Source organism: Symphalangus syndactylus, chromosome 17 (genome assembly GCF_028878055.3).
Source record: "Symphalangus syndactylus isolate Jambi chromosome 17, NHGRI_mSymSyn1-v2.1_pri, whole genome shotgun sequence".
Classification (NCBI taxonomy): Eukaryota; Metazoa; Chordata; class Mammalia; order Primates; family Hylobatidae; genus Symphalangus; species Symphalangus syndactylus.
In genome coordinates this window covers 74748612-74769567 of record NC_072439.2, presented here as the reverse complement: position 1 = coordinate 74769567, position 20956 = coordinate 74748612, and the positions used below count along the sequence as shown (strand labels likewise).

The 20956-nt window shown below is 37.3% G+C and overlaps 1 protein-coding gene across 1 annotated transcript in view; it reads left to right on the top strand.

Annotated features, from left to right (window-relative positions):
- SPATA16 (spermatogenesis associated 16) overlaps nt 1–20956 on the top strand; it is a 257164-nt gene that overhangs the window by 24935 nt on the left and 211273 nt on the right. The window lies entirely within an intron of this gene.

Genomic DNA, 20956 nt, shown 5'->3' with positions numbered 1-20956 from the left:
GCCCATGGACTAAAATAAACTTCAGAATCACTAATAAAACACAAAATAGGTAGTAGGAAAATTATACTAGCTCATGACATACTGTACCTATAGAAGGACCAAAGTGTATGCACCATTGGCCTTGCTATGTTGATGAGTGCATATTTCGTATTTTATTTTACAAAACTATCTGGCAAAAAACATTTCAATGCATACTATATATGCCTGCTGGGCACTGGAGCTATTTAAAAAGAAATGAATGAAGACATGGTTCCTTCCCTCTAGCCATCTGGTGAGGAAGACAAACCAGTCAACATTTAAATCAAGATGCTATAAAGTCCTGGCATGGTGACTCACACCTTTAGTCCCAGCACTTTGGGAAGCCAAGGTGAAAGGATTGCTTGAGGCCTGAAATTCCAGACCAGCCTGGGTAACATAGTGAGACCCTATCTCTACAAAATGTAAAAATTAGCTAGGCATAGTGGCACACATCTGTACTACTAGCTATTCAGGAGGCTGAGGTGAAAGGATCTCTTGAGCCCAAGAGGTCAAGAGTGCAGTGAGCTATAATTACACGACTGCATTCCAGACTGGGCAACACGGTAAGACTCTGTCTCAAAAAAAAAAAAAGAAAAAAAATGCCCACAAGAGTAATTGAGCACGAGCGATGTGAGTGAACAGGAGTCAAATGTGAGATGTTGTCGTGACAGTGCTGAAATCTAAAGAGTAAAGTATTATTTTCATTGTTATTTGCAAGTTAAAATGACTATAACTACGATGAATTATTAATAGGTGATACCAGACAATGGTGCCCCTAAATATTTAAAAAGGTGCTAAGTACAAAAACAGACCTGAGTAGATATGAAGTAATTAGGTAGCACACAAATAGATGCATCTATAAATACTTCTATTCTCATAAAGCGTCATCTACACAAGTAAGGGAAGTGTGATGCACTATGTAAACTTCTAAACTATCTAATAAGTGCTGAAAAATCCATATTATCCACAAACCACCAAAAGAACCCTCTGTTCTTTTGAACAGTCTTTTGAGCTAAAGCTCTGCAGACTCCGTCTAGGAAAAGGATGCTAATGAAAGACTCTACTAAGAACACCAGGCAGTTCCGCCAGGGCCATCTTCAGCTGAAATTTATTTTCCCGGCGCAGGGAGGGTTAAAGGTATAATTTTATAGATAAAGAAAAATAATCATTTTGGCAAGAAAAAAGAAAGGCATCTTTTCTTAGCTACTGTAAAAGCTTCAAATTAAGTCTAGGTAAAAGCAAAAGACATCTGCGTTAAATGAAAGAAAATACCCAGTTTTCCATAAAACCCAGTGTTCAAAATTATAAAATTTGAATCAGGTTTTGTTAATCCTAAAATATAATTGTACTGCATAATGCTTGTGTTTCTCTCTCTCTCCTTCCCCGCTACCTCTTTTTTTTTCTCTCTCCTGTTCTCCTCCTCTCTCCCAGGGTTTTAAGGAAAGTTTTGGCTGCTGACGCTAATTACTGATAATTAACAAAAATAATTATTTTGAAACCAAAACTTAGCTTAGACATCTGGCCTACCTTTTGTCTAATTATGTAGGGAGTTAACTTTGAAATCTTAGCTAGAATGTCTCAAAAAAACAAAGCTACTGGGAATAGAAAAGATTTGTAGCCTTTTCCGCCTTTCTTTTCTTTTCCCAAATTTAACTTCTAAACTTAACTTTATTAATACTGAGTGCTCTCACATACCATTTAAAGTATCTCTCCCTTTTCCTTAAGTCCTAACATGGCTTTGAATAAGATAGGATGGACGACAGAAGCCAAGGCACAATGATAATGATCACACTTCACAGATGCAGCAGCAAGTATTTGAGCGTGGATACATTAGGGTTAGGTTTGGCTGCAAAATAAGTGTCTGAAGGAAAGTAGAAGTTTATTTCTCTCATACCTAAATCTTGGTAGCCAAGGGCTGATATGATATGATGGTCAGGGTGCCAGGTTATATCTCATTTCCTAAGAAGTCACCTTGACTTCATGATCCAAAATAACCATTCCTGCTGGTGTCATCAAATACACATTCTAGCCAGCCAAAAATGAGAAAAAGGAAAGAGAGAGGCACACAGTGTCTCCACGAGCACACCATTTTCATTTTTTTCCTGTTAACCAAAATTAAATCATGTGGCCACACATACCTGCAAGGGAGGCTGAGAAATATGGTCTTTATTCCAGATGGCTCTAACATTCAGAAGTTCTATTACTGAGAAAGAAGGAGAAAATAGGTATTGAAGGATAAGTAGCATCTCTCCCATAGAAGGCTTGCTATGAGGGAAGTGTTATGAGACTTTTTTTTTTGAGATGGAGTCTTGCTCTGTTGTCCAGGCTGGAGTGCAGTGGTGCAATCTCAGCTCACTGCAACCTCTGCCTCCCAGGTTCAAGGGATTCTCCTGCCTCAGCGTCCCGAGCAGCTGGGATTACAGGCACCCGGCACCACACCCGGCTAATTTTTGTATTTTTAATAGAGACGGGGTTTCACCATGTTGACCAGGCTGGTCTTGAACTCCTGACATCAGGTGATCCACCCGCCTCGGCCTCCCAAAATGCTGGGATTACAGGCAGGAGCCACCGCGCCCAGCAGAGACATTTAGAATGGTTGCCAAATATGTGGTACAAAGTCAGCTGTAAGAGCATGTAGAGGACTAGTTGTGGTTAAAGGTGAGGCCACAAAAAAAACAGAAAAGTAAGAACTGAGTGAAGGCCCTGGAGGCATTTAAATATTTATTAAGTGACATAATAACTTCCAATGCATCTAATAAACCCATGAGGAATGTTTTGTTTATGTGTTAGTTTCCTTTGTGTTCTTGACAAAGTACTAACTCCTTTTATTTTCATAACATAGTCACTAGATAGGTAAATTTCTGATAACATTTTATAATGATTAAGGTCAAATGGTATGCAGTGATTCAGCAGACAACAGTTTAACTTCCAAAAACCTGTCAACTTTAGTCTTTTAGGATTTTGTAACATAGCAGGCATTTATGTAAACATGCTTAACGAAATAATTTATTTTTGCATGCTTTTTTTTTACTGTATAAAGGTGAACCAGTTATGTAGGCAAAATTGGTCCTTAGCTCTACGACCACCTCATCAATCTTTCTCAAGTTTTGTTAAAAACAGTCATGGTATGCTCTTATGTTTGTATTCACACCAGAAACTAAAGCAATAAGGGCAAAAGTGTAAGCTGAAGATAAAAACACAAATTCATATTATTTTATATTGTCATGCCTAGATACTATTCCCTGCAATTTTTAAAAGACAGCTATACAAATTTCCCCACTACAAAAACAGTAGGGATTCTATTTAAAAAAATATGACTGCCTCATATAGTTATATTTGCATATTAGGTGATACATACTACTATGCAATAAATTGCTTAGCTGTCAACAAAAAGTAGGAAGAGATTAATAAATTAGGAATACACAAAGGACAGAAGATGTAGTAATCATATTTTTTGTCACTTATTGGAACAACACTCAAAGAAATTATCAAAGGCTTTTCCAACTTCGTAGCATGCACCTTAAACAATACCACTATTTCAATCTTAATCATAGGATCCTAATAATTAGGAGGCTTCCACCTTCTGAATTAGAACAAATCTATATGTATCCTTTAAGATTCACAGCTTCAAACAATCCCATTAAACCATCAAAGAAGACAGAACAAGACCCATCCATTACCACCAGAACTTTCAATTCCTCCGATTTCATCATGCAGCAGCCCCTTGAGGTGCTAATCTTTTTTTAATATCTTGGCGCTCCAGTTGCTGGTCTGTGAAGTTAAAGTAATAACTCACATTTATGGAGCTCTTTGTATGTGTCAGGTACTATATTTTACATTCTGGGGTTATTTACATTTATTATTCCATTTTATTCTCACAACAAGCCAATGAGATAGTACTGTTATTATTGTTGTGCTACTAATGAGAAAACCAAGGGTGGACAGGTTAAGTAACTTGCTCAAGGGTCAAAAGCTAGAGGTGGTGGAGTCAGGATCCAGTTACCTGGTTTCAGGACTCACCAGTGTGCCTCTGCTACTCTAAGTGTGAGTTGGTTGGAAATACAAAATTCCAGACCTTGCCAGACCTGCAGAATCAGAACCTGCATTTTAACAAATTCCAGATGCTCCTTGTGCACATTGCAGTTTGAGGAGCACTATACTCTCTGATTTTGCCCTCCAATTAACACTTTGTAGTTTGGTCCCTACGTTTTATAATTTAAAATGTTGTATGTCCAATATTGATTTTATAGGAAGGAATTTCCTCTTAAGCAGGTGTTTCTATAACAATAGTTCAGAATTTTTGCATTTCAAGGATCCATAAAAAAATGTTTTAAGTGTGTGTAGGGGGAGAGTGGGTTGGCGTTGCATTTGTATTGTACAAGAACATTACAAAAATTACCATCTATTACCACCATTGAATCATAAAATATGGCGCAGTTTTACCCATAAAAGTTGGAAAGATAAAAAGAAACAGAAAGGTCATACTCTCGAAATGAAGGATATTTTAATAATAGTTATATTTTAATTTTATGAAAAGCTATGTTGTCTTTATTTTTTATTTTCCCTTGGATCGGTAAAGCATTGGTCTGAGAACCAGCTTTTGGGAATCACTGTTCTAGAACACATTCTTTATGGTAAATGTTAGGTATCCAACATGATTGAACCCACACCAGGGCCTTCTTATGAGATTACTTCCAAGATAATGCAATTTGGTATAAGACAGGTCCATTTTGGAGCCCATTCAAGGGGGTTTATTTAATGAAGTAGAAAAGATATCTCATTATAGGGCAGCCTCACCTATAATTGCTCTGCTGAGAATAACTCTGTAGCAACTCTCTAGAGCACAAAAATGTGGATAGCTCAGAAAGCTTAATTTAAATAAATTCTAGCACACGTATTTTTTGGTGCCACATAATCAGAAATTTGGGGGTTCACCAAATTCTCTGAGTGCCTGAGCTGTCTCATTATAATCTGTGGATTTGCATATGAATTCAGCATGCATTTCTTAAACTCCTGCTGGCTTCCAGCCTTTTGTTATTGTTGTTTTTTGATTTGAGATGGAGTCTTGCTCTGTCACCCAGGCTGGAGTGCAGTGGTGCAATCTCGGCTCACAGCAAGCTCTGCCTCCTGGGTTCAAGCGATTCTCCTGCCTCAGCCTCCAGAGTAGCTGGGATTACAGGCGCATGCCACCACGCCCGGCTAATTTTTGTATTTTTAGTAGAGACAAGGTTTCACGTTCCAGGCATTTTTACTCATATAATCATTGCAATAACCCTCTCTAAGATGGATATTATCACCTCATTTTGCAGAAAAACTGATGCTCTAAAAAAATTAAATAACTTACTTAAAGTGTCATGGCTAGTCTGTGGCAGGGCTGAGATGGAATTCAGGTCCCCTGATTTCACATCTGGACTTCTTTACACTCCTGCTTTTCTTACTGTAATGTGCATAAAAATTCTGTAGTAATCTTGTTAAAAATGCAGATTCAGATGCATTATGTTTGTAGCAGGACACCAGACGCTTAATTTCAAATAAGTTCCCAAATGATGTTCATAATGCTGGTCCAGGGACAACTCAGAAGGATTTATACCAAACCACTAGTAGGTTCTCAAGTGACTGCCATTGCCCCTCTAGTAAATTAGCAGTAAGCAGTAGCTCACGTAGTCTTAAGTGGCTGCAGGGGCCCAGAGCTGTGATGGACAGGGCACTGAATTTGGAGTCAGATTATCTGTTTTGATGCTGCTTTAATGCTATGTGACTTTGAGCAACTTTCTTAGCCGCTTAGAATGCCATTAAGTAGAAATGATAGATAATAAGGTGCTTTCACATAGAATATCAAGAATTGTTTATTGAAAACCATAATGAAATCTAAATTCATGTACAAGTTGTCACTGTACTTCTCAAGTACCTCATTTCCCTGTATGGTATGTGTCTAATTTAAAGCTTAACATTCCAAAGGATTTTGCCCAACTATGTGTTTACCAACATTGTTTAACATCCATAGCCCAAACTCTTTGATTAACATTAACAATTTCTAGTCTTCTTTTAATTATATTTAAAATGTAACCAAAGCAAGGGACAAAGTAATGCATCGTGTTCTACTTTATTTTCCCTTGAGAAGCAGTGATCTAAACCAAACACTATTTTGAACTATTAACTGCCTCTCACACAAATATAAGCCTTCACTTAAATGCACAAATTGTTATTCTAGAGATAGCCCATTGTTTCCTAGTTGTCAAGTATAAACTGACTGTGAACTCTTCACGTTCATGCTTAGATATTTCAGATTTTAACTTGATTGTTATCATCGTTGTTCCATACAGGGACACCATAACTAATAAGTATTTAATGATTTAAAAAAATTTGGAAAATGCTGGCAAATATACATGGTAGGAAAATATGAAATGAATTTCCCTTTTAACCCCAAAAAATAAGATAAAAGTATTATTACATACATTTGTATAATTAATGTGTTTAATTATACCTTATAATAATTAAACACTGATTAAATAATACAAATCTCTAGAAAATTAAAATTTGCCATTATAAGAAAAAAGTATGTTAATACCACTAGCATTTACCAGCTATTTTAACCTGGCATAATGCTAGATGCTGGAAATACAAATATAAATAAAATACAGTTTCTGCCCTCAAGGATCCAAAGTGTAGAGACAAGGAGTTGGGTCTTGCTTGCCTGAATTCCAACACTTCATTTACATTTTAGGGTAATGTATTTTTATTTTTTGTTTAGTGTGTTATTGTTTATATTTCAAAGATTTTTTTTCTGAAATGTGATCTTTAAGTGGACATTTAGAAAGATATCCAACATATTTTAGTGTAATTTATTTACCTTCAATGGTTATCATCCCACCCCCGATGGAATTAAACAACAAATTAGAAGATTTAAGATACATAGAGGAGAGTTGATTATTGATTAAAGGAACAAAATATTTTTCAGGCTTAGTATTATTAAAAAGGGATGAGAAATAGGAGATGCATCTGAGGCAATTACTCAATTTGATGGGCCACTCTTCCTTACTACTGAGGCTTTTCATCCACATGGTCCTGGCTGTGCTGCACACCCACTGTCTGACTCATCTGACTCATGCTAAGTCCCCCTCCCTGTCCCACACAAAAGCAGCCATTGACACAACAGGGGAAGAGCCACAGTTCCTATTTGTATGCAGCACCCATAACATGGGAGAAGTTGTGAAGAGGGATTTGGAGAGAATCAAAAGGACAGGAAGAGTGGAAGAGGGGGCCAAATGAGAGTCGGGAGGTAGGCATTGATCATCTCGGGGAGAACAGAGTTTTCCCATTATTTAGATGGTAGTAGAGTATGGAAGAGGGGTTTAGTAGGAGAATTTTCAATAAATAAGCCTACACTATAATTTGTATCACTTTACAAATGAAAGGAGAATCACATTCCATAAAAAAAGATTATGAACATCGTAGGTTCTTAATGCAGTCATGCATAGCTAACAATAGAGATACATTCTGAGAAATGTGTCATTAGGCAATTTTGTCATTGTGCAAACACAATAGACTGCACTTACACTAGCCTAGATGGCATAGTCAACTACACACCTAGGCTATATGGTAGAGCCTACTGCTTCTAGGCTACAAAGCATGTTATTGTACTGAGTGTGGTAGGCAATTGTAACACAATAGTATTTGTGTATCTAATCATAGAAAAGATATAGTGAAAATAAGATATGAAAAATAAAAAATGGTACACCTGTATAGAGCTGCTCCATTATAATCTGATGGGACTACTCTCATATATACGGTCTGTCATTGACCAAAACATCGTTATGCAGCACATGACTGTATAATTACAATCACCTGGGGAGCTATTAGATATACACAGATGCCCAAACCCACTCTCAGAGAGTCCAGTACAATTATCTGGGGTCCAGGCAATGATCATTCCTGGAACATTGGTATTTTTCCAATCCCAGGTTGACTATGGAGCAGCTTAACATTGAGAACCACTAGCACTGAAAATACTCATCACTTCCTTCTCTTTTAAAATCACAATAGGTTTTAACCCATATGTGACTTTTAAAAGAGAATTAATAAATAAACATACAAAGCTATTTAAAAAATTATATAACAATGTAAATTGTCATGAAAATTTACTCTGAAAATTTATACTGAAAATAATCTCATATTCATTTAAAAAGTAAATTAACTTACTTAATGACTACTTTTCTATTAACATTAAAAAATTGATTGATACTGAACTTGGGCCAGTGGTTAGATAGTATGTGTCTCCGAAACTTTAAATTCATCCCACAAGTGAAAACTTCACCAAAAAAATGAACAATTAACCCATAGGAAGCTGAGAAAGATCTTTTCCATCAGTGGGATTATTTCCATAGTTTACAGGTGGTCATTATGTGTTTGATTCAAATGACAGTAAATGTTAATGAAATTTTTAAATACAGTTAATTCTGTCATTCTTCTGAATCAAAACCTAACCAATTGTCATGAAGTCTTACACAACCCTAAATTGTAATCAATTTGAAGACTGTCTGGGGCCAACATCCAGAAAAATTTAAGTCAGATGATTCTGACTTAAGTATCGGATCATGTTGCAAAACATTTCTTCCACTATCCAACTTTCCAAATGTGTGTAAGTCTACTGAAACCAAATAGACTTCAAAACAGCAATTCCATCTCTTTCCTCTGTTACGCACCCCATTCCAGCCTTCCTACACATACAACTCCATAGTTAAACAGACTCTGAAATAGTGAGTAGATGAGATTCACTTTAATGTGTTCACAAAAATGTAATGCAGAGTGAAGTTGCAATTGCTTTTTCAATTCAGATTATCTAGAAAAATATTAAAGGAAAATTTAGTTTCAACTTCTGCTAAATTATGTAACTCTTCTTTCGCCTCATTTGACATTCACTAAAATAGAGAAGACTTTGTTTCTGCCTAAGAGATGATTCTGTTTCTATCACAGAATAGGATGTAGCTACTTAGAGAGTAAAAAAAAAAAAAAAAAAAAAAAAAAAAATAGAGACAGATTTTCATTACACTCAGTGTGGTTCCCTTGTTTGGTAGGAATTGTTATGAATACCTAGAACATTAGATTCATATATACTTGAATGCCACTACTAAAATATATTTCATATCTATCAATAAATATCTTGTAGAGTATTTGGGTGGATGATGATGATAGTGATGATATTCACCTATGAATAATTGATCATTGATTTTACAGAGCAAATTACACCAAGAAATCAACCACAGTTTTTTAAGTCACCACAATGTCACTATAAGAGTGACATTGGGGTAAGAGGATGTGATGTGACAGGGCTTTGGTTTTCAAGGAATTTGAGTCAGGTTTTAGAAAGAAGTCTTATAATGGTAAGACAATTAGAAATCTATTAAGTGTTCAGTGATGGGCAATGGCTGTATAGAACAAAGGCTTAGGATGAGAAAGTTCAATGGAGTCTATGATATACACAATATGAACACAAACTGTGTGGCAGGCACTTTATCTATATTAACCTATCTAATTCTCACGACAAACCAGTGGGTTAGAAACTCTTATTATCCCTATTAAAGATACATAGATTAAAATACATGAAGTACCAACGGAAAAGATAGGATTTTGGAGTGAACCTCAAAACATAAATAGCTAAATGGAAAAGTAGGGAGGGAGAGGGGAAGGAAGATGAGTATGATGTGTGAAACATTACTAGAAGGATGGTGAACCTGATGAAAGAAGGATAAAACAGAAGGGCAGCAAAGTGATGAGTAAGCCAGAGAAAGACATTATCATAAAATAAGGGTGGATAGATAGAGTGAGATTCTGGAGGGTCTAAAACAGGAAGAGGACATTGGAATTGGTGTTGAAGGCAATAGGTGAGTTCTTGGGCAGGAAAGTTATGACAAATGGATCCATTGGGAATCAGCAAAGGACATAAAAAATATTTATTTAGTAGTTACTACATTAGCAACATTGTGCTGGTTACTACAGGAGCTACAGGGAAGCATAGGATTTCAACCCCACAATCATAGCTTTTTATTTATTCTTTAGTTACATCTAAAATATAGTAGACATTTTATTTGCCATAATCCAAGTGTTGATTTTAGGGGAAAACAGCTAGAGGGGTAAAGGTATGAGAGAATATAAAGAGAAAACACCAGGGTAAAATAGGAAGGAATTGGGTGTTGCTAGGTTAGTAAATGCAGGGAAGAATGAATAGGGAGAAATAAAGCTGAAAAAGCAGGCAGGTTGTCAGGGGCCATGCATGCCTTCTGAGATTTTATACAGCAGGCAACAAAACGCCTTCAGAAAGGATCAACATGGGGAATGATGAAGTCTAATTTTTCATTTTGCTTTATCACTCCAGTGGACATACAGAGAAAATATAGTATTCAGTCTCTGTGTTATTACCCATTGCTGGGTTGTAAAATCAATTTAACGGATTGCAATCAGCATTATGTTTAATTGAAATCACAGAAAGGAATGGAATAGAATAAAAATTCAATACAATAAAAAGATCAGAGTTCATTGAACATTGGAAGGTAAGTTTTACTTTGTAAAAACTTTGTTACGTATCCAGATACATCTCTGTCTATCTATAAATAGAAATATAAATACAGAGGAAAAGAGAGAGAGAAAGGAAAGAAGGAAGGGAGGAAGGGAGAGAGGGAGGGATGGAGAGAGGGAGGGAGGAAAGGAGGGAGGGAGGGAGGAAAATTTGCAAAGTTAGTGAATGCAACTTTGGATATATTGCATGTGAAGGCAGCTGGCAAGCCCAGTTGGAGCAGCACGTTTGTTAGCTGGAAACATGCTGGAAGCACAGGGGAAAGTTCATGACCAAAGACAGACATTGAGGAGTCATCAGTACCTGAAGCCACCTGAACTGAAAAGGAAAATGGGGATGAGGAAAGAATTTTGGAGAAGTGTGAATAATTCAGAAAGGATTATCTCTAAGATTAAGAAATTAATTGAGAGAAAACTGTAATATGTTACTCCTCATGGACTCGAGGTTTTAAGGAAATTGCTAGTTACAGAGTTTCTAGAAGTAGCAGTAAGAGTAAAGAATAACCTGTTTGGCTGTCAGGTGTCTTTGGAGAGAACAATTTTAATGGTTATCACTGCAACCCTACCAGGAAGCCTTCTTTCTCAAGAATGGGTCTGAACACCCTCTAGTTTAACAAGCCCATGGATGAAATAGTTTAGACCTGAAAAAGTTCGACTAACTATGTTAGCTATGTGTTCAAGATGTCGACTAAAACTTAGCAAGCATAATTTTTACTGAAAAATTTTATGTATTGGCACAATTAGTCTCTGCACTCATTATATAGTGGAGCATATGATGTAGTTTCAATGACTCATGTTAAAAGAATAGACCACCATCTGAAATTAAAAGCTGACTTTACTGTTTGTAATCCAGGGAAAACTGGTCTTGTAGGGCACAGCCTTTCTGAACAAAGCCAACTTCCAGAAGCAAAATTAAGTTTGGAAAAAGAAGTGGACAGCATGACCTACAGAATCGCTTTAAAAGGAAAAGTAGAAATGGGACAGTAGCCTAAGGGAAATGCAAAATGATAGGCTGATTTTCAAATTCTTTCAGAATATGAACACTGACTATTATTATATTGAAAGAGCCCATAGAGAGAGGGAATAAGTCAATGAAAATATGATTGAAAGGGTGAAATCTCTAAGGATGTTTAAAAGGATGGGAGTCTGGAGACAGATGGAAAGATAAATAATATAGTTTGGATGTCCCCTCCAAATCTCATGCAGAGATGTAATCCTCAATGCTGGGGTTGGGAACTGGTGGGAGGTGTTTGGGTCATGGCTTGGTGTTGTCCTCAAGATAGTGATTTCTCAAGAGATCTGGTTATTTAAAAATTTGTGGCACCTCCCCCTGACTTGTTCCTGTGTTCACCATGTGATGTGTCTGTTCCTGCTTCACTTTCCATCACGATTAAAAGCAACCTGAGACCTCACCAGAAGTAGATGCCAGCACCATATTTCCTGTAAATCCTGTAGAACTGTAAGCCAACTAAACCTTTTTTTCTTTATAAATTACCCAACCTCATGTATTTCTTTATGGCAATGCAAGAATGGCCTAACATAGAAATTGGTACTGAGGAGTCTGGCACTGCTATAAAGATAACGGAAATTGTGGAAGCAACTTTGGAACTGGGTAATGAGCAGAGGTTTAAAGAGTTTGGGAGGGCTCAGAAGAAGGAAGGAAGATGAGGGAAACTTTGGAACTTCTTAGAAACTGGTTAAATAATTGTAACCAAAATGTTAATGGCAATATGGACAGTGAAGGCCAGCCTGATGAAGTCTCAGATAGAAATGAGGAACTTTTTGGGAATTGGTGCAAAGGTCACCCTTGTTATGCCTTAGCAAAGAACTTGGCTGCATATCTGTGGAAGTTTGAACTTAAGAGTGATGACCTAGGGTATCTAGCAGAAGAAATTTCTAAGCAGCAAAGCATTCAAGATGTGGCCTGGCTGCTTCTAACAGCCTGTAGTCAGATGCAGGAGCAGAGAAATGACTTAAAGTTGCACTCTATATTTAGAAGGGAAGCAGAGTATAAAAGTGAAAAATTTGCAGCTTGGCCATGTGGCAGAGAAAGAAAAAGCATTGTCAGGAAAGGAATTCAAGCAGGCTGCAGAGCAACCACTTGTTAGAAAGATTTGCATGACTAAAATGTAGCTAGGTGCTGATAGCCAAGATAATGGAGGAAGGGCCTCAAAAACTTATCAGAGATCTTTGTAGCAGCCCCTCCTATCACAGGCCCTGAGGCCCTGGAGGAAATAATGGTTTCATGTTCTAGAGCCAGTGTCCCACTGCCCTGCACAGCCTCAGGACACTTTTCCCTGTATCCAGGCCATTCCAGCTCCAGCTGCGGCTCAAAAGCCCTCAGGTACAGCTTGGGCTGCCACTCCAGAGGCTTGGAGCCATAAGCCTTGGTGGTTTTGACATGGTGTTAAGCCTGTGGGTGTGCAGAGTGCAAGAGTGAAGAAAGCTTGGCAGCCTCTGCCCAGATTTCAGAAGATGTATGGAAAGGCCTGGGTGTCCAGGCAGAAGTCTGCTGCAGGGACAGAGCCCACACAGAGATGCTCTGCTAGGGCAGTGCAGAGGGGAAATGTGGGGTTGGACCCCCCACACAAAGTTCCTACTGGGTCACTGACTAGTGGAGCTATGGAAAGGGGGCCACCACCTTCTAGACCCCAGAACAATAGCACCACCAGCAGCTTGTGCCTGACACATGGAAAAGCCTCATGCACTCAACTGTAATCCATGAGAGCAGCCACAGGGGCTTAACCCTGCAAAGCCCCAGGAATAGAGCTTCCTAAGGCCCTGGAAGCCCACCCCTTATATTGGGATTGCCATGGTTGTGAGACATGGAGGCAAAGGAGATTATTTTGGAGCTTTTAGATTTAGTTACTTCCTTCTGGGTTTCAGACATGCATGGGGCCTGTAGCCCTTTTCTTTTGGCTGATTTCTCCCTTTTATTTGAGATACTTACCCAGTGTCTGTACCTCCATTGTATCTTGGGAGTAAATAACTTGTTTTTATTTTACAGGCTCATAGTTGGAAGGAACTCACTCCCAAATGAGATTTTGGACTTTTGACTTGGGACTTTGGACTTCTGACTTAATTCTGAAATGAGTTAAGACTTTGAGGGATTACTGGGAAGACATTATTATGTTTTTTTAATGTGATAAGGACATGAGATTTGTGGGGGCAGAGGTGGAATGATACAATTGGACTGTCTCCTCCAAATCTCATGTTGAGATGTAATCCCTAAAGTTGGAAGTGGGGCCTAGGGGGAGGTGTTTGGGTCTTGGAAGTGGATCCCTCAAGAATTGGTGCTGTCCTCACAATAGTGAGTGAGTTCTCATGAGATCTCGTTGTTTAAAAGTTTGTGGCACCTTCCCCTACCCCTGTTTCCCCCACCAACTGCTCTGGCTCTTGCCATGTGACATACCTGCTCCTGCTTAGCCTTCCACCATAAGCAAGAGCTCCCTGAGGCCTCACCAGAAGCAGATAGCAGCATCATGCTCCCTGTAAAGCCTGTAGAACCATAAGGCAATAAACCTCTTTTCTTTATAAATTACCCACCCTCAGGTATTTCTTTATAACAATGCAAGAATGACCTAACACAACAATATTTGAACATATAAGAACCTGTTCCATTGAGATAGGAAGAGTTCTTTGGGTAGAAAATAAGTTGAGAAAATTCTTAGCTAAAATGTATTTTAATTGAATTGAAATCAAATGAGGAATTGGAGACTTGAAACCCAAGATCAGACAGACTACAGAGAGAAATTATATAGGAGGTGAGTAGGAATAAGGGGAAGGGTTCAGGACCTCTCTAAGGGAAGGGATCATGAATCTACATGAAAATAAACTGCAGTTATATGATTTTGTCTAATGTGTCTCTGAGAATCCACAAGTTTTTATGGACTCAGACTTGAGGTTTTGATGAGAAGAATGAGAAGGGAGAAGGGAGAACCATTAATTGTGATTATTGATGACAGGGTGGTTACAATGGTGGACTGTGGGTCTGGGCTGGGCAGGAGAGGACAGAAGAAAGCATCCAGTGAAGAGAATGCATAGTGGTTCAGGGACTAAAGATGAAAGGAAAGATGTTGAAGGATATAGGAGTAAAAGAGATTAAAGGCTTGGAGGTTTGGTCCAGGAGTAGTATTCTTGGATCTAGAGTATAGGTTTTGAGAGGTTAAGCAATTTCATGGGATTGGGTTGCTAAGCTAGAGAGGAGTTGAAGAGATAAAAATGTGAAAGGCCAGGATGTTAGAAGATTCATTCACAGCCAGGTATCTGAATTCACTCAGATGATGTCAGGACAAAGAGCAAAGATGATGATAATCCAGGTGTCAAGTCTTAGTAAATGAGGGAAAATAGTTGGAAATCTGGTAGGTGACAGGGTTAGTGACAGTAGAATATATAGATGACATAGTGTTCTGTAATATTGTACTGAGGGACAGGAAAGACAAAAACCTCCATGTGACAGAGACTGTAGGGGATGTGGGCTCCTTTGAGAACCCAGCTTAAGTTGAAAATGGTGGAGAGAATATTCAAACCTTTGATTAGGGTGTGGAGTAATTTGTTTACATTGCACTGTACGTGAGAGTGAGCAGCAGTGAGAGGAGAGATTTCCAGCACAATTGGAATGAGGGTTTTGGAGTGTCTCATTCAAAGAGGGCGTGAAACATGCTTGAGGTAGCAAGTATTATCCCCCCCACAATTCCAATTGGTCAATGATCTAGGCCAGGTGAGGTCAATATGAAATCCACTTGCACTGGAAGTCTTCAAACCTCAGCAAGCCCTAGCCTGAAGGAAAAAAAAAGAAAGGAGTCTTTCATACCCAGTAAAGTGTAAGGGTAATTTTCCTTCTTTAGTTACTTGTACCTCTCCTGCATCACTTTTCCTATGTACATGCAGCACTAATAGAAAACCTGTGAGGTTTATTAGAATTATGTAAACTGCTATGAAGATAAATTGCTTTTGTAATACACCTTTAAAGTTAGCAAGGTTGTTTGTATATTTTGACATGTTCATTTACATTTATTGAATTTTTCTCTTGTTTTTGATATTTGAAACATTACTAAATAATTGTTTATGACTACTTCAGAGGAAACATACCAGTACATATAGTGGTAAGCACATCTTTTTAATGGAGTAGCTACCCTTATTTACCTTGTGTTTTTAAAATTAATTGTAAAAATTGATAAACAAGAATTTACTCTGCGTGTGTGTGTGTGTGTGTGTGTGCTGTTTATGTGATCCGTGCTTTTAATACATTCTATTTTGGATGTTTCCTAGAACTGGCTTTGAAATAAGATGATAATTATTTGTTGGCATGTACAGTTTTAAACACACAAATAAATATTTTAAAATGCCAAGCAGAACGATGAAAAGTGAAAACTAATGACACAATATTCACACTTTCTGATGTCTTTATAGCGTGTCAATGTTGAAAGCTGGTAGCTTCACGCCAGCTGGGTTTTTTGTTTTTATTTCAATTATTTTATAACTTTAAAACTTCATTCAGCAATGGACCAAAAAAATATACCCAAGCTGGTTTAAAGTAGTTCAGCCCTAATACTAGCCTCAAATTATAAATGAACTGAATATCCTATTACTTATTTGGGTTATGAAAACAGCAATCAAGTATCCACTTAAGCAAAAGAAGTCAGTGAAATATTGTACTGTGATATTTGAGGCAACAGGAGACCACTGCTGACACTAAGGGGCCTGCTCAGCATTTCTGGCTCCCATAGAGCAATATCCTCACAGATACTTTAAAACTGAGTTATTGTATATTTCTCTCAGCTTTAGTGGCATGAACACTGGGAGTGCATTCTAAAACAGGTCCCAGACTGCTGTTTGTGGGCTGATTAATTTAGGCACAGTTCTTCAAAGAAGCATTCAGAGAACACCAACTTCTATGTGGGGACTTCCATTTAAGGAATCACACAGTTGCTGCCCACTGCCACTTGTTAATTTAGGCTGTGAAAGGAGAAATATGAAAAGATTAAAATGAATCCCAGAGGCTTAGCTGAAGCTAGAGAGGGGCGTAGGTGCCTGTGATGGAATTTTGACCTCTCCATAAGTGCATGCTGATGACAGGAACGAGCACAGTGGGATTCTCGGGTAAATCATCAGCTCACCCCCACACAACATGACTATCACAAGGAGAGGTGCTGTGCCACTTGTTGCTTTTGTTTTATCCATTTTAAATTACTCTTTCATTTTTTGAATAGGTAATATATTTACACAGTTCAAAATTCGAGGTAGAAAATTGTATAGAGTAATGGCTCCTTTCTATCCCTATTCTCCAACCACAAAATTTCCCTCCAAATGGGCAGCTGTTGTTCATCTTTTAGGTTAATAAATATAAATAATATAATAGTACAGTAGTCTACCTTTATCCTCAGGAGATACATTCCAAGACCCCCAGGGGATTCCTGAAACTGTGGATAGTACCAAACTCTATATATACTACGTTTTTTCTTATACAGACATACCTAGGATAAACTGTAATTTATAAGTTAGACACAAGAGATTAACAACAATAGCTAACAATTAGAACAATATGCTGTAATTAAAGTTATGTGAATATGGTCTCTCTGTGTCTCTCCCTCTCCATCTCTGTTTCTCTCTCTCTCTCTCTCTCTCTCTGTCTCTTTCTCTCAAAATATCCTATAGTACTGTACTCATCCTTCTTGTGATGATGTGAGATAATAAAATGCTTGTGTGATGAGATTAAGTGAGGTGAATGACCTAGGCATTGTGAAGTATCGTTATGCTACTATTGACCTTCTGATGCTATGTCAAAAGGAGGATTATCTACTTCAGGTGATCCTGATTGATCAAGCCATGACAATGTCAATGGTTGGATATGAGAAGCAGACAGTATTAATGGTTGGGGATCCTCGATAGTTGAAGGGTTTTGATTTTTTGTTTGTTTGGTTGGTTGGTTGATTGGTTTATTTTCACCAAATCCTTTTGAAAGAACATTGTAATCTGACATTATTATCTCTTTCTTTTTAACTCATCAGAGTGTTGCTGCAGAGGTTGTAATCCTTTAGTGATCACATGGGTGGCTTTAATGCTGCATTGTATCAGAAAATAGTATTCCATAATTTTTTCCTTTAATATCTGTGCCATTAGAAGCACCATGACATATTTTGGTAAGTGCACATTGCTGGTTCTACTTCAGTTTCTTCTTCTTCACAGTCTTCTGTCTGTAAATGACTCAACAAGCTCTTCTAATTCTTCATTTTTTAACACTTATCAATGGCCTTCAATATGCTCTTCCACTTCTTCATCATGCATGTTGGCAAATCTCTCCCTATCACCTTGTCTTGCTGCATAAATGATTTTCCTAACTTCCATTTATCCCCAAGAGGCCTTTAAAATCATTCACAGCCTTACTCTGTAAGTTCTTCCAGAAGGCATTTATGATTTCTGGTTTTAACTTACCCATTGCAGCTTTGGTAAATGCTATTGCACCAGATAGTGAATGATTTCCAGCACGACATTGTCCAGATTAGGGTCTACATCAATTGCTGATTAAGTGAGATAAAACACCAAGTGAGTGCGCGTGGCCTTGATGAACTGGATGATGCCTGGGTGAAGGGGCTGAAAGAACGAGGTGGTATATGGAGTTAAAAATACAGCCTCAACATTTTCATTTTAGTGGCAAACAGATTCAGGATGGCTGGGTACATTGTCTGTTATTAATAGGGCTTTAAATTCCAACTCTTCTTTTTCCAAGTTTTTTTTTTTTTTTTCACTTCTGGTATGACGGATTGGTGGAATTATTCCATAAACGAGATGGCTGTCACCCACACTTTCTGATTATGTTGCCAGAACAGGGGAAGATCACTTTTGTTTTCATTTTTTAATAGTATGTGGGTTCTTCTTTCTGTTCACTGTGCCTGGCTTTACAATATGCCCTGCAGCATTGCTACATAGTACCAAAATTAATTTGTCCTTGCATGTTTTATGCCCTTGTGCTTCCTTTGCACTTTGACAAATGCAAGTTCTACTGGATATTTTCTTCCAGAAGATCCAGGTTTCACACAATTGAAGACTGGCTTTGTTGAATGGCATCCTTTGTCTTTAATAAACTTTTTCAACTCTGCTGGAAGTAGAGCAACAGCTTCTTCACTGGCAGAGGTAGCCTCTCCAGTAATCTTTATAATTTTCAGTTCAAACATATTCCTGAATCTGTGTAGCCATTCCTTACTTGCAGTAAATGGCTTGGTGTCATTCATTTCAGGAAATCCCTTCCTGAAGCCTTTGTATAGACTCAATGCTTGCTGATGCAACATGCTGCCGTCAGAACACATTTTCTGTTCATGCCTTCCACCCACAAATGTAATGCCTTTTTCATTTTAATTAAGCACTTATCATGAACTATGGCCATAACTTTTGCAGTTGGAGGTGCTACAGCAAAACTAATACAAATTTCCTTTTCCTTCTTCACAATTTTATGGATAGATTTGTTCTTAACCATAGATCTCAGCGACCTCAGTATATGACTTTTTTTCTTTCTTTAGTAAGTTGAGAACTTTCACCTTTTGACTTAAAGGAAGTACTTTACGGCTTCTCTTTGGCATACCTGAATTGCCAGCATCACTACTCTTGCACTTTGAGGCCATTAAGTAAATAAAATAAGCGTTACTTAAACACAAGCTTTGTATGCCTGGACAGTCAATCTGATAAACAAGAAGGCTACTAAGTGACTATGTGTGGGTGGCATCTAGAGCATGGATATGTGAGACAAAAGGATGATTCACATCCCAGGAATGATAAGGCAAAACAGTATGAGATTTCATTACACACAATAGTGTGCAATTTAAAACTTATAAATGTTTATTTCTAGAATTTTCCACTTAATATTTTTGGACTGCAGCTGACCATGGGTAACTGAAACTGCAAAAACCATAGGTAAGAAGGGATTACTGTATATGATATTCTTTCTAAAACTTGATTTCTTTTTGCTTAAAAATAAGTGTTAGCGGTTATACTTTATCAATATATAATAAATTTCTTCCTTTTTATGACTGTATAATATTCCATCATGCTAAGGATACATATTCCCTATTAATAAACATTTGAGTTATTTCCAGTGTTTTGCTCCTAGAAATAGTGTTGCAATAAATCACCTTGTACACATGTCATTTTGCATGAATACAGATATATCGGCTGGATACATTACCTAAATTCAAATGAGAGAGGTTGCATATTGAAATTTCAATAAATATTGCTAAATTACACCCCCATCAGCTGTGTATTAGAAGGTCTATTTTCCTTTATTATCACCAGTTTATCCACTTTATTCTTTCCTTTATTCTACACTGGTTAGTGTATTACTAATATTTTTTATCCTTTCCCAAAATAATTGGTTTAGACAATCAGAGTATAAGACAAATCTGCATTTCTCTTATTATGAATTGAGCAGCTTTTTCTACATATAAGAGTCATTTGCACTTGCTTTTCTGTGTATTTCCATTTCTATGTCTATTATTTCACCCCAGTTTTCTAATGGGTTTCTAAGTGGTTTTAAGTTCAAAACAAGTTCAAAAAATCCCTTTTGGGCAAGTAAGTTTCCCCCTATGTAATTCTGGTAATTCTTTGTAGAGTAGTAGAAAATGACTTCCCCTTTAAATTTCTGTTTAGTTACAAACTTGCATTAGAACCCGATTACCATCCAATGATAGTGCCAGCGCTGACCCAAATGCCCATTTCTTACAGTGTAAGGTAACTGTCTCTAAACTAAAGCACATGTTCGTATTTTCAAGAAATGGGATAGTAGTTTATCAATAACATTTATTAAAAAATATTTTTAGTCTATAAAAATCAGAAAGCTCTTTATTAGTAGTAAGGTTCTTATATAAAAGCATTATTTCTTTTATATGGGGAGATTGTAAAATCTATAAGGGTTCCTTTGGCAATTTAGGAATTGTTTATTACTAGAGCTTATAACCTTTTAGATTTTGATATGGTTTCTAAGGCACCAAGTCTAATGCCATTTCTCTTAAAAATGCTTAGAGGAAAAGTAAATATGATAGAAGTTAATAGCTAGATAATGTAGGTTTCACCTAAAATATTCTCTAATACATTATATGAGTAGCATGTAGTAGCACAGTTCTATTAATTCCAGGTGAATGTTTTCTTGTTAAATTTTGTTTATAAAGTGCTACATTTTAATTTGTCTCTGATATAAACCATTGATTTCAAATAGGAAAATACTTTGAGTCTTCCTACTATGTATTTACTCTATAGCAAGAAAGATAAAGACTGTCAATAATGGCTTAGTCAAATATGATACCCAACTTGGAATTCTCTCTGACTGGTGGCAATGATTGATAGAAGGGATATATTTCTTCCATGACATCAGAAAACCTAT